The following is a 14,943-nucleotide window of genomic DNA, read 5'->3' as shown; positions in this document are numbered from 1 at the left end:
AAATGAAGCTCAGGGAGGTCAACTAACTTGCACACAGAGTCACTCTTAACACTTGCCCTCGCTGGGCTCCCAGCCCAGGACAGCCAGTGTCAAGGCTTGTACCCTGCCCCGTGGTGTCGTCAGACCCCCAAGCTTTCCCGGCATCTAGATGTGCCACCAGATCTTCCTTAGTCAGCTTAGGCTACCACCCCTTGTTGGGTGGCTCTAGCAATAGAATTGCATTTCTTCAGTTCTGGAGACTGTGAGCTCTCCTCCGCCTCTTCTTCCAAGGGCACCCATTCCATCCTAAGCTCCCTGTGATCTACTTACAGCTTATGGCCCATCCTCAAATGCCATCACTATAGGGGTCCAGACATCAACATTTAAATTTTACACAGAAACACATTCAGTCCATTATATTACTATGCAAAACCAGGGATTCCTTTATTTGTCCAAAATGTCCACCTTCTCCAGCCCACGCAGAATAGTGGGCCGCCCTCTCTAGCTCACGTGGACTTCTGGGCCACCCTCTCCAGCTCACACGGAATTGTGGGTCACCCTCTCCAGCTCATGCGGACACATGGGCTGCCCTCTCCAGCTCACGTGAACTCGTGGGCCACCCTCTCCAGCTCACGTGGAGTGGAGGGCAACCTACTCTAGCTCACTTGGAGTTGTGAGCCACCCTCTTTAGCTCACGTGGACTTGTGAACCACCTTCTCCAGCTCACATAGACTTGTGGGCCGCCCTCTCCAACTCATGTGAACTCCCGAGTCGCCCTCTCCAGCTCACACAGAGTCGTGGGCCACCCTCTCCAGCTCATGTGGAGTTGTGGGTCCGGTGTGCTTCTGCCTGCCCTGCTGTGTGTTGGGCCTGCCCTCTCTCAGGCTTTGGTGAGGCGGCTGGGGTGACTCTGCTCTCTGTGGAAATCTACTCCACGCCCCTTCCGGCCTGGTATGCTTGGTTCTGTTTGATTTGGTTTCCTTAAATGCGATGACTTGAGCCACTCACAGTGGCCCCAGGTTTTTATTTTCACTTCCCAGTATCCGTTAGTGACTCACAGTTTCAAAGTTGTATCCCATCTTCCTGGGACCCCAGAAGTAAAGCAGAGCAATGGTTCCAGCTTCCAGTGACGCCCCAGCCTCATGCCTGGAGCATCATTGGCTCTAGCCAACCATCCACACGGGGCTCATGATGGTTTTCTGTGACATGTTTGAATATGATTATAGAATTCCAAATTTTCAGTTGTCATTCTGGGAAGAAGGGAACAGCACATGGTGTGTGTGTGTGTGTGTGTGTGTGTGTGTGTGTGTGTGTGTGGTGTCCCTGCATCAGTGTGTGTGTATCCCTGCACCAGTGTGTGTGTGTGTGTGTGTGTGTGTGTGTGTGTGTGTCCCTGCATCAAGAAGGACTGCCCGGGGAGGTAGGGAAGACCAACATTCCTTTACAGGAACCAGAACTTCTAAACATTACCCCCAACGTGATCTCTCTGAACTGGAGTCGGCAGGATTTTTCCGTGACCTGACTCTACATCCATCTTTACGGTCAGGCCTTTGCTTCCTGGGCATGAGGGCCATCTGAATACTGTGAAGCAAGCATATCTCCTTAAAGGCCTCGTTTCTTTCAAAGGAATGGAAACAATATTTTGATTTGGATTCTGTGTCTGTCTTCTTAAGTATGTTTTCCCAAAACATATTTCTGCCACCCACAGCTAGGAACCCATGTGATAACTGGTAACACATGTTCGTTAGTCCTCATTGGATAAAAAAAGAAAGAGAAAAATAATAAACGGGTACTAATGTGCATGGTTCTCACACAGAAGTCACCTGGGCTAGATTATTTTACAATTAATCTCTGGACTCATTGAGAACCATTTCTCACATTCCTTAGGAGACTGGAATTCCACAACAAAAGGGGGTTTGCAGGCTGGGGTTGTGGCTCAGGGTAGAGCACTTGCCTAGCAAGTATGAGGCACTGGGTTCAATTCTCAGCACCACATATAAATGAATAAAATAAAAATAAAAATAAAGGTCCATCAACATCTAAAAAAATATTTTAAAAGGGGGGGGGGGGTGACTAGGTTACTTAGCTTATTAGAAACAATACAATTTTATCACAAATGTCTCACAACAAAACCAACCCAATCAAACTTGGTGCTGAGGTGCTCCGGGGCAAGCCAACAGCCCAGAGAGCTCCAGGGCATCTCTGGACCCAGTCCAGGGACAGTGGGTGTAGGTGTCATCAAGCCCACAGATCTGACTAGGAGGTCAAAGTGACTCGAGCACAACCATTCTCAGCTCCAGGCAGGTCCTCCTAGGACATAGCCGGAGACCCAGCCATGCCTGGGTTACACGAGAGCCCCCGTGCCACCTGGGCTGCGTCAGGGCAAAGCAGAACAAGAGAGATGGAAAGCTTTCCATCCACAGCAAAGACACTGAGCAATGTGAGTCACTTCTTGTTACCTATAGTGACTAAAATTCTCCAGGATGAACAATATTGTCTGGTCTTGAACTTTCCATGCCTGCAGGATGCGTCCTGAGACATCTATGAGGGGAGAGAGCATGGAGGGCCATGGAACTCAGGTTGTTCTTCTAAAGAACCCTTTCTGTCCTTTTGAGAACCACAGGACATTAGCAGGTGCAGTGCCCAGGTAGCCACTCAGGAGGCTGAGGCAGGAGGGTCACAAGGCAGGCCAGCCTGCACAACTTAGCAAAGCCCTGTCTCAAAATAATAAATAAAAAGGGCCAGGGATATATCTAAATGGTAGTGCATCCCTGGGTCCAATCTCCAGTGCCAAAATAATAACAATAATAATAAAAGAGCACAGAGGTGGTACAATATGAACTATAAGAAGACTCTGACAAGTTAAGGTGTGGATCGTAGCCCTTAGAGCAACCAGTTGTCAAATGAAAACAGCTGTCTCTCAACAGTGGAGGAATCTAAATGTGATATTCAAACATGTGGTTAACTCAAGGCCAAAGGTGCGGAGAGGGAGGCAGTGCAAACAGGCAGGGAGATGATGGACACGCTAGAGAAGGGAGCAGGTGGGGGGGACACCTGGGTGGGGGAGGACCCCGCTCTCCAGCAGCACCTGCTGGGAACCTGTTAGAAAGGCAGACTGTCTCCACCCCCACCCGCCCTCAGAGTCCATCAGTAAGTGCCCCAGCTGATTCTTACACAAAATTTGGGAAGCATTGTTGCAGAATATTCTCATTTTCCATGTTTTTCTTTTTCCTGTAGTTTTTTGTGGATATGTCATATTAATAATACTGAGATCTGGGCATAATCAGATCTTTTTAGCATGATATATGTTTCTCTGAAAATGTGACTGAATGCACTCCACACACTGAATCCCAGGGACAAAGTTTTCTAATCAAAAGTCACCCTGGGTTTGTAATGTTAATGAAGGTGATGGGAATGGGTCTCACAGTGAACCTCACTGGCGTTTCTGTTTCCCAACAGGAGGATGTCTTTAAAAATCCATTCTGAATCCCTGGCGTTCACTTTCCATGGTTCACAATAGCTTGCCTGTGACTACAAATGAAAAGGGTCTCTGATTTATGCTTCTTCTGTTATAATGAAGCCACAGTTCACTGACTTTTACAATAGAATGTTTTAAGACCAAATATTTTATTTGGATGTATCTGGAAAGCTAAAATATTTCTATTGAAACTGTCTGTGAGAAAACATTCTAGGTATGAAACATCTGCTTTGGGTCATTTCTAGTGAAGACTAATATTTGCTCAGGACAGAGAGGCCAAAGCAGCACTGTGCAGCTCTTTGGTTTGTTATTATTATTTTCTGTTTGTTTTTGGTTGTGGGGACAGAACCCAGGGGTGCTTTACCACTCAACTACTTTCCCAGCCCATCTTCTATGTTTTTATTTTGAGTCAGGGTCTTGCTGTGCTGAGACTGGCCTTGAACTTGGATCCTCCTGCCTCAGCCTCCTGAGTTGCTGGGATTACAGGCATGCGCCCTGTACCCAAAAGTGCTGTGCTGTTCCAGGTCAGGCTCCTGGTGGGCTGGGAGGAAATGTGCCCGTTAACTTGCCTCAAACATTCCCAGCCTATTTGGGAATATGTGTATCTGCAAATACATACAACTGACCTTCTCACTGTTTCCTCCTCCTTATGTTTGGAGACAGAGGGTGGGGAGAGTGTGGGTGAAGGTGGCTATAGTCATAGAAGCACCCTGTGAGCCCGGATCAAGTCTAGAGCCTGGGAAGAGGGAGGGAAGACAAGAGGAGCAGACCTCGAGTCTCGAGGGAGGGGACTTACCACCAGTGCTGCTTCCAGAGGCTCCTCTGGCTCCAATTGCCCATGACCAAGACATGTGTCACACCTCCAGTCCCCACCTTTTGCATACCAAAGGATCAAAAAGTTAGTCTGCCTAACTGTCCTTCTACAAGATACTGAGTTCAAGTCCTCCTGACCCAACTCCTGGTCTCCAGCCTCAGCTGCAGGACGGAGAGCCCCTGGGGGCTCTAGAAGCTACTATGGCGCATCCTGTGTCTAGGCCTTCTGATTGAATTTTCCTTGGGTACGACTGGCACTGAAAGGACTCGGATTCCCCCAGTGACCTGTGTTCAGTCAGGGGTCTCTGCCACAGCCTTCGGGATGCCCCCCGCCCCTGGTTCCTTCTCCCTCTCCCCAACAATCCCGCCTCTGCTCCTTTGCAACTTGGATCCTTGTGCCCACAGCAAATGAACCTCTAGTGTCTTGGGTCTTAAAAATCTTTGCGGGACACATTGTGCTCGCCAAAGTCTACAGGCGTCACTCAGAATGTGTACAGAGATACACGCAGCAGCATGAAGTCGTGTGGGTGACCCTGACAGGCTAGGTTCTCCCAGGGGAACCTCAAGGCTCCGAGCTCTGTCAGACAGGAGCAGGAGCTCTGAGTGACAGAGATCTGAGGTGCTGCCACACAGGGGTGGCCTTCCAGAACTAGCAGAAAGGCTGCGCGGTATCCTCACCACGAGGAGATGGCACACACGTGGTGACACTCAACCTGAAGAGACCTTACATGACATGTGAACTATCACATGGTGCCCTGCTGACCGGTACAATGCTCGCGTTCTTATGTACCAACTGAAATTTATAAAATGTCTTTCAGAAGAAAGAGGAGACAGGACCAGACAGGCCCAGGAACAGCCGTGTACAAACAGCTACAGGCCAAGGGGGAGGCCTCAGAGGAGTCCCTCCTCTAACACCTTGACCTGAGACTCCTCACTCCATAACTCGGAGAAGGCACCCTGCTGTTGCTCAGGCTTGGTCCCTGACATGGCAGTCCCAGCAGACCAGGACCCAGACACTGAGGCATGGCACTCTCCCAGGGTGAGGCTGTTGCTGTGGGTGGTCTTTTGTACCTGAGAGGGCACTTGCACGGGCGGTAACACCCACAGCAGCACCAAGTTTAATGCCAGTGGGTCAAATGTTTAGACATTGATGTAAAATTTGATTAAATTCCTTTAATTTAAATTATAAACTCAATATGGCTGAACCTTTGAAGCCACCTTAAGTAGTAGACAAAAAATGATTTTAAAATATGATTTTAGACCAAGGAATGGGATAAATGGGTCAAATGGTTATTCTAATCCCTCAATCTAGATGCAAAGAACTTAAAAACAGCATGCTACAGTGACACAGCCACATCATTGGTTATAGCAGCTCAACTCACAATAGGCCAAACTATGGAACCAACCTAGGTGCCCTTAACAGATGAATGGATAAAGAAAATGTGGTACATGTACACAGTGGAATATTATGGCATTTGCCAGTAAATGGATGGAGCTGGAGACTATTGTGCTAACTGAAATAAGCCAATCCCAAAAAACCAAAGGCCAAATATTCTCTCTGATTTGTGGTTGCTAACCCAAAATAGGAGAGGTTGGGGACGGGAATAATAGAAATAGATTGGACTGGAAAGGGGGTAATGGAGGGAAGGGAGGGAGGAGAGGATTAGGAAAGATAGTAGAATTAACTGGTCATAACTTTCCAGCCTTGTGTTTGTATATATGACCAGGGTAACTCCACATCATGTACGACCATAAGAATGGGAACCTAACAGAATAAGTTATACTTTACGTATATTCTGCCAAAATACATTCTCCTGTCATGTGTAACTAAAAAAAAATATTATTTTATAAATCTGATTATAATATTTAACCATAAAGTATTCTAAATGTTAAATGTCATATATTGGGGCTGGGGATGTGGCTCAAGCGGTAGCGTGCTTGCTTGGCATGTGTGCGGCCAGGGTTCAATCCTCAGCACCACATACAAACAAAGATGTTGTGTCCGCCAAAAACTAAAAAATAAATATTAAAAAAATTCTCTCTTTCTCTCTCTCTCTCTTTAAAAAAATGTCATATATTGAATTTGCTTTATTCATCAAGGTTATTTTATACATTCCTAAAAGAGCATGAATGAACTTATTTTTATTTCTTCCTGATGTTTCAGTCATATTAGTTTGATGCCCCCTAGATAATAATTCTCACAAGATCTAAATTCACCATGTTCTGGATTCATGACCATTTTTAGTTGAAATGCAAAATCCAGTTTTTTCTTCTCAGGTACCTCAAGCAGAGGCCAAGGGGTACAGCACTGAGCCCCTTCTCCTATTGTCCTATCTGTCGCTAGGATCCTTCGACTGTCCACATCCATTCCTCTCTCTGGATTTTTGCGTGCCTCCAGAACTCAGTGTCTGCCTCCAGAAGTGAGGATTTTTAAGTCTCCAAGGGCCCAACTATATTACGCATGGTCCTTCACTGTGACAGCATCCTGGCCTGCCAGGCCCACAGACACACTGCTGTCCCTGTCCCTCTCCCTCTCTAGACACAGACACACACACAGACACACACACACACACACACACACACACACACACAGTTATAAATTCTTCCATAAGGAAGGTCTTTGTTTCTCCCACTTTGTATTTATTGGTCTTGTCTATTTTACAATTGTATTTATTCAGTTATTCACTTATTATCAGCAGAGACCCTTGACATTGTTTAAACAGGGTTTCCTGTGTATATCTGAGGTCCCCAACATGACATTATGGGACACATGTGGAAATTCATCAAGTTCCAGACTCACAATTGGTGCACTTTTCTTTCAAAAGAAAACAATTTAAACACAGCACTTCTGTGTGAGGGAGAGCACTGACTGACAAACTCATTCCAAGATTTGTATACAAATGCAAAGGACCAAAAATAATCAAGACAATCTAGGAGAACCACAAAATTGGTGGGTTCCACAGTGAAGTAGATCACACACATCCGCTCACTCTGGGACCCGAGCAGTGAAGTCCACTTGACCAAGCTCCCCAACACAGCCGTACTGCCTGCCTTCATGTGGAGCATTGCACGTCCTTCCTGGTGCTTCTGACCGGTGGTGGGCCTCCAGGCTTTCATAACTGGGAGTGGAGTCCGTGTGCTCCACAGCCCTCCATGGGGCATAGAGATTGTCACCTCAGAACACTGATGAGCCCTCATTATTGAATACTGCTATCACCCCCAGGGCTGCCTCACCGTTCCACTCCACACTCCATAAGCCAGGCGGACACGCAGCCTTGCTCCTTTAATTAAGCTTCCTGTTATATACTGAGAGTCTTGGCCACACCTGCACAGGATCTTGTGTGGAGCAGATGACCAGACAGGGACACTATGGCATCTCTGCTTTTCCTGGCTACTCTGAACACCTCTGTAGAAGCCACCAGCAGACACAGTCAGGCCAGGCTCTGAGAGAGTGGTGTGAGCTGCGCTGTCCCCGGGGGTGCATGCAGCAGAGCCACGCCCAGAGTTGGGGGGGCCCCTCCTGCCCATCCTAAGGATGACAATGACCTCCTTTGCTTATCTCGCACCATCCCCTGTGCCTTACTTTGTATTATATGTGCTATCTCATTTAATTTAACCCTCAAAACAACCTTTTGAAATAGGTATGATTATTTATCCCATTGTAGCGGGATTAGATAATATCCAGGAAAGAGCATGGCAGGCATTTTAACCCAAGAGCATCTAACTAAACGCTGAAGCACCGTTTTGTTCTGCTTACATAAACGTCTTCATCAGTAAAACCTACCTTCTGACAGGTGCACTTACCATACACACCGCTCTGGTTAACGAGAGGCAAATCACCAGCTTTCCAAAAGCCTTCCTTGCACCTGGCCTTTCTTTGAACACCATCTGTGTCCTGAAGGATTACATGGCCATGGTTCATGTATTCCCACCACTGTGTGCCACTCCATTGTTTGAACTTAACCCAACTCCCTGCTGGTCTACTGCTGATGTGCACTCTCTAGATGACATGTCACCTGTGGACAGCACTGAAGGTCAGGAGGCCAGAGAGGCTCAGCCTGGGACACTGCAAACTCTCGTCATCCCGGTAGATTCTTGGCATTGGCCTGGCTATGGCGGTGCTCACACAGACAGTAGCCTCCATCCTGCGAGCATGGACTCTTTCCTTTTTCTTTCCTAGATGGGGGGGTTTAGGGTGTGTCTGGCTTCTTTGATGTATCACAATGACTTTGAGATGCATTGTTGTCAAATGTATCAAAATGTGTTTTCTTTTATTGCTGAATACTATCACATTATATGGACATTCCATATCTACTAGTGGACATTTACTAATTTTACCAGTTTTTTGCTATTACAGATAAAGCTCCAAGAATATTTTTTTTCCAAGTTTGTGTAGACATATGATTTTAAGACTCCTTGGTAAACACCTAGAACACCACCTGGGTCACATGCTAGGGATATGCTTAAATTTTTAAGAAACTTCCAAGTTGTTTCCCAAAAGATGGTACTATTTGGCATTTCCATTTTCAGCGTACGAGAGTTCCAGTTATAAAAAACAGAAATTCTAAAAATTTAATAAGGTTTAATTTTTAAAGTCAATTTCTTCTTTGTTGGCTCATAATTGTTGTGTACTGTTTAAGAATTATTTGCCTAATTCAAAGTCAACCATGATCCTTCTCCTGAGAGCTTCACACTGTTGACACTTATACACAGAATAGGATCACTTCTGAGACAACTTTTTCAGAGACAGACATAAGGGTAGAGGTTCACTTTTTGCATAGATGTTAAATTTTCCCATCAATTAAAAAAAATAACTTTCTCCCACACCTGCACCCACCCTCACTACCTTGACCTCTGTACTGAAGAAGCCCAGGCCGTGTCTGCAGGATCTATTCTGCTCCAGGGCCCTGCAGGCCCATCCTTGCACCAATGTCAGGCACTGTGCTCTGACAGCCCACAGGCTCCAATTTTGTTGTTCTCCTAGATTGTCTTGATTATTTTTGGTCCTTTGCATTTGTATACAAATCTTGGAATGAGTTTGTCAGTCAGTGCTCTCTCTCACATAGAAGTGCTGTCTTTAAATTGTTTTCTTTTGAAAGAAAAGTGCACCAATTGTGAGTCTGGAACTTGATGAATTTCCACAGAAATCCCTGCAGTCAGCACCTGGATCAAGACTGGACTAATAGCAGCACCACAGGGCACCCTTCAAACAATCCACCCAAAAGATTGGGCCCTTTGGGCTTCAATGTGTGGGGATTGACCATACTATTGGAAATACCCACGGTTGTGTGCATCCTCATTGCTGGCCAAGAGCCCATCATGTGGACACAGCGTAATTCATTCATCCATTCCACTGCTGATGGGCATCTGGAAGGTTTCCAGGTTGGGGCCATTATGAATTGTGCAGCGAACATTCTGTGGTCTTTGGGGGAAGGCGCGTTTTTTTGCTTGGATGTACATTTAGGAGTGGAATTATGCGATCTTTAGGTTTCCATACAGGTAACTTTTAGTAGATACTGCTAACAGCAATCCAAAATAATCATATCTTATTTTTTTTATGATTATACTATTTTACACTCGAATAGCAGCGCTGTGTGTGGTGTTCTGATTTGTAACAAGATTTTCTTTATTTTCAGTTTTTGCTGTTCTGACAAATATGTGTGACACTTCATTGTATTGTACCTTTAAATTTTATTTGTGGTGAGATACACATAAAATTTACTCTCTTAACTATTTTTAAGTGGACAGTTTGGGGAGTCCAGCCCATTAAGTCACATTATTGCAGTTCTTCACCACCACTCCTCATCTTTTCAAACTGAAACTGTGTGATTAAGCAGTAACAGTTTCCCCTTGTTCCTGACCCCAGGAGCCACTTTGTTTCTATAATGTCGACCACTCTGAGTACCTGGTGCAAGCAGAATCCCAAGGTTTCTGTCCATCTGTGACTGGCCCGTGTCACTCAGCACAAAATCCTCCAAGGTGATCAAGTCTCTGCATGGGTCAGAGCCTCCTTCCAGGACCAACTCACTTTCCAGGGCGCGTATGCACTGCGGCCGGGGTACCTGGGTTACTCTACCTATGGTGACCGTGAACAGTGCTGCTGTGAACCTGGATGTACAATATTTGAGTTCTTGCCCTTGGTTCTTTCTGATATATGCCCAGAAGAGGAATTTATAAATGATATGGTAATTCTATTCTTAATTTTTTTCAGGAACCACCCTATTGGAAAGCAAGGGTTCCAATTTTCCCACATCATCAATAACACTTATTATCTTTTAAATAAGTCATTCTAATGGGTACAAGATTGATTGTCCTTTCCTTCACTGGCCTTGTAATCTCTTCTATAAAGAGAGTCTAATCAAGTCTTTGCCCACTTTACTTACAAGTGACCACTCCTTCATATTGGAGTTTATTCGACACTTTTTGCATTCTGAATGAATAGTTTGTCAGATTTCTGTTTTGTGAAGATATTCCCTATTCTATGGGCTGTTTTTGTTTGGAAGAGTGAGTCTGTAGCTTATGTTCTCTTCATGATTTTGAAAATCAAAATTCAGTCCCGTGCATTTCTTAGGGTTTAACAGTTTGATCTTTTCTGTCAGCCTCCTTTCATTACGGTGCTGTACCCTCAACCTCCGAGACTGAGTGCTTACTGGCCACGATGGTGACCTCGTGGTTATGCAATTAGACTCCACCTAGTGCCCATAGGTCACATCTGATATTATTTCCCTGCCTAGACTTTAAATCAGAGGCACAATCTCTTTTGTTATCCTTAGTGCACAGGGATAGGTACAGCTGGATGGAGCAACAGCCCAACCTTGCTATGTGGTTTGAAATATGCTGATACTATAAGGAATATCTTAGTAGATATAAGGAATATCTACTATCCATGAAGAAGAATGGATGTTTTTCAATAAGAATGAGGATACTGCAGTGGGTGGTGGTGTTGACCTTCTTCCAAGTATCAAAGGACGCTTTAAAACACCTAAACTACACTCTGAAAGTCATTTTTAAATGCAACACATCCATCAGTTAATTTATCCTCTGGGTTCTCTGCTCATCTGTATATTTGAGGACCTAGAGACAATTTTCCCTAGAAGTGACAGCTGAGCATTTAGAAAAGCAAAACATTTTAAAAGCTTTATTTTTGATACACTTTAAGGGAAACAGCTACTTAATTAAATGTTATTGTTTGTCTTCCTGGATGAAATGAAGAGAAATGAGATGTACTCTCTCTTTGGGAGTTTGAGGGAGGGCCTGCATTTCTCTCAGACATCAGATAACAGGCAGACCCGTGTCTGCACAGGCTTTCCGCCCTTCCCCCTCACATTCCACAAAGATCTCTCAAATTCAAGTGTGACTTTCTTGATTGAAATGCTCCATATGTGATCCCCAAATCTCCGTTCTGCATGTGGTAAATCAGAGAAAATGAGTCAGACTTCTTGGGGGATTCTCTATCAGTCAGTATGACATTTAAGAAAGTACAAAAACCCTCGATGCCTCTGGGGGCACTGTTTAATGTATTACTGTCACGGAATTAATGGAGCAATTTTCTCTGACGTGATCAATTTGGTCAATTACAATAGCAATGTAATAAATAAAAAGAATTTCCTCAAGTGCTTAGGGACTTGTACTAGATAATTCAGAATTCTCAGGTCCTGAGCTGGGTGGGCAGTTGGTGTTCTGGTGAGGGCAGGACCTGGTGACACTTATAGGCTGATGATGGTAGCTTAACTGAACACGGGGTTTACTTCTCCAGTGCAGAGTCTGGGTGGGCATTGTAAGGCCAGAAAAGCCCCTGGAGCTATTGGGCCCCCTCTACCCTCCTGCTCCACACCACTCAGGACAGTTCCAAACTGCTGTCCTTCCCCAGTGCTGCAGCACATCCAGACAAGGGGGAGGACAGGTCAAGGGCAGGAGGCCTATACCTGAACGGTCCTTAACATCTGTATCTATCTAGATGTTAGGGGAAATATATCTTTCCACCAAGAAATTTCTGTTCTAGCTCACTAGCCATCTAAGATGAGCACCTGAGCTGGAAGGGCATTTGCAGAATATTTTGAAGCAGATTTGTTATTCCCCCCAAAACTTATGATTGTGTTAGCAAGGAAGAAAATTGCATACCAGATAAGCTAACCAATGATGCCTATCACATTAGAAAAATTAAGTGCCATCTTTGATATTTTAAATCTTGCTTTTAGAAAAATGTTTATTTTTAATTCAGTTATTTCTTAACTGATATTTCAATCAGGGCAACATATCCATTCAGTGGACTACTGCAGTCCTAAACATGACAAACAGGGGAAAAGGTTTTTACAAGCACTTCATAAAAAATGTGTCTACATGAGCAACAAACATGACACAGATGTTCCCTTTGTCACTGGGAGCATGTGAATTAAAGCCAAATGAAACACTGTCATATACCCAGCTAAATGTTTAAAATTAAAGGAGATGTGAGGGTTGGGGATGTGGCTCAAGCGGTAACGCGCTCGCCTGGCATGCGCAGGGCGCTGGGTTCGATCCTCAGCACGACATAAAAAATAAAATAAAGATGTTGTGTCCACCGAAAACTGAAAAATAAATATTTAAAATTTCTCTCTTTCTCTCTTAAAAAAAAAAAAAAGAGAGAGAGAGAGATGTGATCTGTTATGATTTGAATGTGAGGTATCCCCTGAAAGCTTATGCATGAGACAATGTAGGAATGTTCAGAGGTTAAATGAGTGCCGCAGTCTGTCTGGGCACCAAATAACCGAGCCACCACAAAAACTTGTAGATTCCAACAGCAACTCTTTATTCCCGAACTCTCACCGACACTCTACACGCACGTTCTGGGAAAAACACACTCCCTCCACAGGGCTCTGCGGGCTCTGCATACCAATTCTCTCAGAACTGGGAACTCAAGGAGTGGGCGCCTGAGGCAGCAGGATATGCTCTAATCCCAGCAGGATCTGCCCTAAACCTGGAGCCGCCCTATTCTAGCAGGATCCACCCTAAACCCGGAGCCACCCTAATCCCTGAGCAGGGTCACCTTTCAACCCCAAAATGCTATGTGTCATTCCTACTTGGCTATGGCTCTCAGCAAATGAGTACATTCTAAGAGCTGAGACCTAATGGGTGGATTCAGTGTAAAATCGAAAAATCCAGAATTCTGGGTATTCCTTGTTCTTTATGGTAAAAATCGTAAATAAAACGATGAGTGAAAATGTACAAAAGATGACATTTATATTAGCTTGTGGGATTAAGGTGATTTTTCTCTGCATCCTAATTTTTCTTTCTCTTCTGCCTCTCCCCTCCCTCTTCCCTTCCTTCCACAGGGTCTCATGCTGTTGCCCAGGCTGGCCTCAAACTCATCTCCTTCCTCAGCTTCTTGGCTGGCTGGGATTACATGCAAAAGCCACAGCACACCATTTCTAATTTTTTTTTGATTGTTGTGATACTACTTTCAGGATAAATCTGCTTTTCCAAAAATAAAGTGTGGAGGTGAAAATTTTAGGTAACCATGGGCTTACTTAGTTATGGTTTTTATAATTGAATCATTACTCTGTATAGCTTTATACTCCAATGTTTACCAAGTTGAGTACGTATGAACCACAACTTAACTTCTGGTTGGTGTTTTGCTAAGACGTCAAATGATTTATTTATGGGCTTAAATGGCTCAGTCACTGCTCGACTTGTACATTCAAGAATGAAGTTTTCCACAGATTGTTTAATCCAATAAGAATAAAAGAATTTTGGAAAGAATGCATAGTAGCTTACTCCAAATTTAAAATGCTACTAATTGTTCAAGGCACATCATTCTGGATATCTGTACCACCAACAGAGCCACAGCTTTTCTAGATTTCTGTCCAGACACTGCTATTATTGCTCTAGGGACCAGTTACCCAGAAAAAAAGTAGAGAAAGATACAAGTTGATAATTCCTCCCCTCCCTGCCATATCAATATTCCTTTGGATTTAACCTACAGCATTACTCCTAAAAGTCAGTATTCTACCTCTTTTTGTTTAAACTGAAGTCTTATGCTTACCTATATGATAAGCAATAGGTAAATAGGACAGTAACAGATCATTATATACAAATGAAAAATAAGGTGACATGCTAGTTCTAAAGAAAATAAGCACCGAATGAGTTTACCATAGTCCTGAAAAAGACAGTAAATGGACTCTTAGAATATATAACCTAAGAATCTGAACTGTGAAATCAAGCTAATCTGTTACCTAGAATATATATTTCTATAGCTACTCAACTTTTACCCTACGCAATTCTGGAAAAATAACACTATGTAGGAAAAGAAAGCTAATTAAAATGCATTTCTGTATCTTGAAACATATAAGAAAATGACAGGAATTCTAAATTTTTAAGGATGCTTTCCTCAATAGATGTGTTTTAGGATCTTTTGAGATAGGAATTTCCCAAAATTCAGTAATCTAATCCTTTTACTATTTAAAGCCAATAATGTTATTATGAAATGCAATTATTTCCAACTCTGTGATAAAGTCTAGAAATAAAATCTTAACTTCTGAGTATATCAAAGAATAAAACTCAACTTCCACAAACTTCTTTAAGTCATCATCAGGTCTTCTTTTCTATCATTTTATCTTTTTTGTTTACTGTTTACATTTATTGGATTAGAACATACATAAATGAAGAGCATAAATCCTAAAGACACAGCCTGATGA

This window comes from Callospermophilus lateralis, chromosome 10 (assembly GCF_048772815.1).
Source record: "Callospermophilus lateralis isolate mCalLat2 chromosome 10, mCalLat2.hap1, whole genome shotgun sequence".
Taxonomy (NCBI): domain Eukaryota; kingdom Metazoa; phylum Chordata; class Mammalia; order Rodentia; family Sciuridae; genus Callospermophilus; species Callospermophilus lateralis.
The sequence above is the reverse complement of the archived record's forward strand: the minus strand, read 5'-3'. Positions refer to the sequence as shown.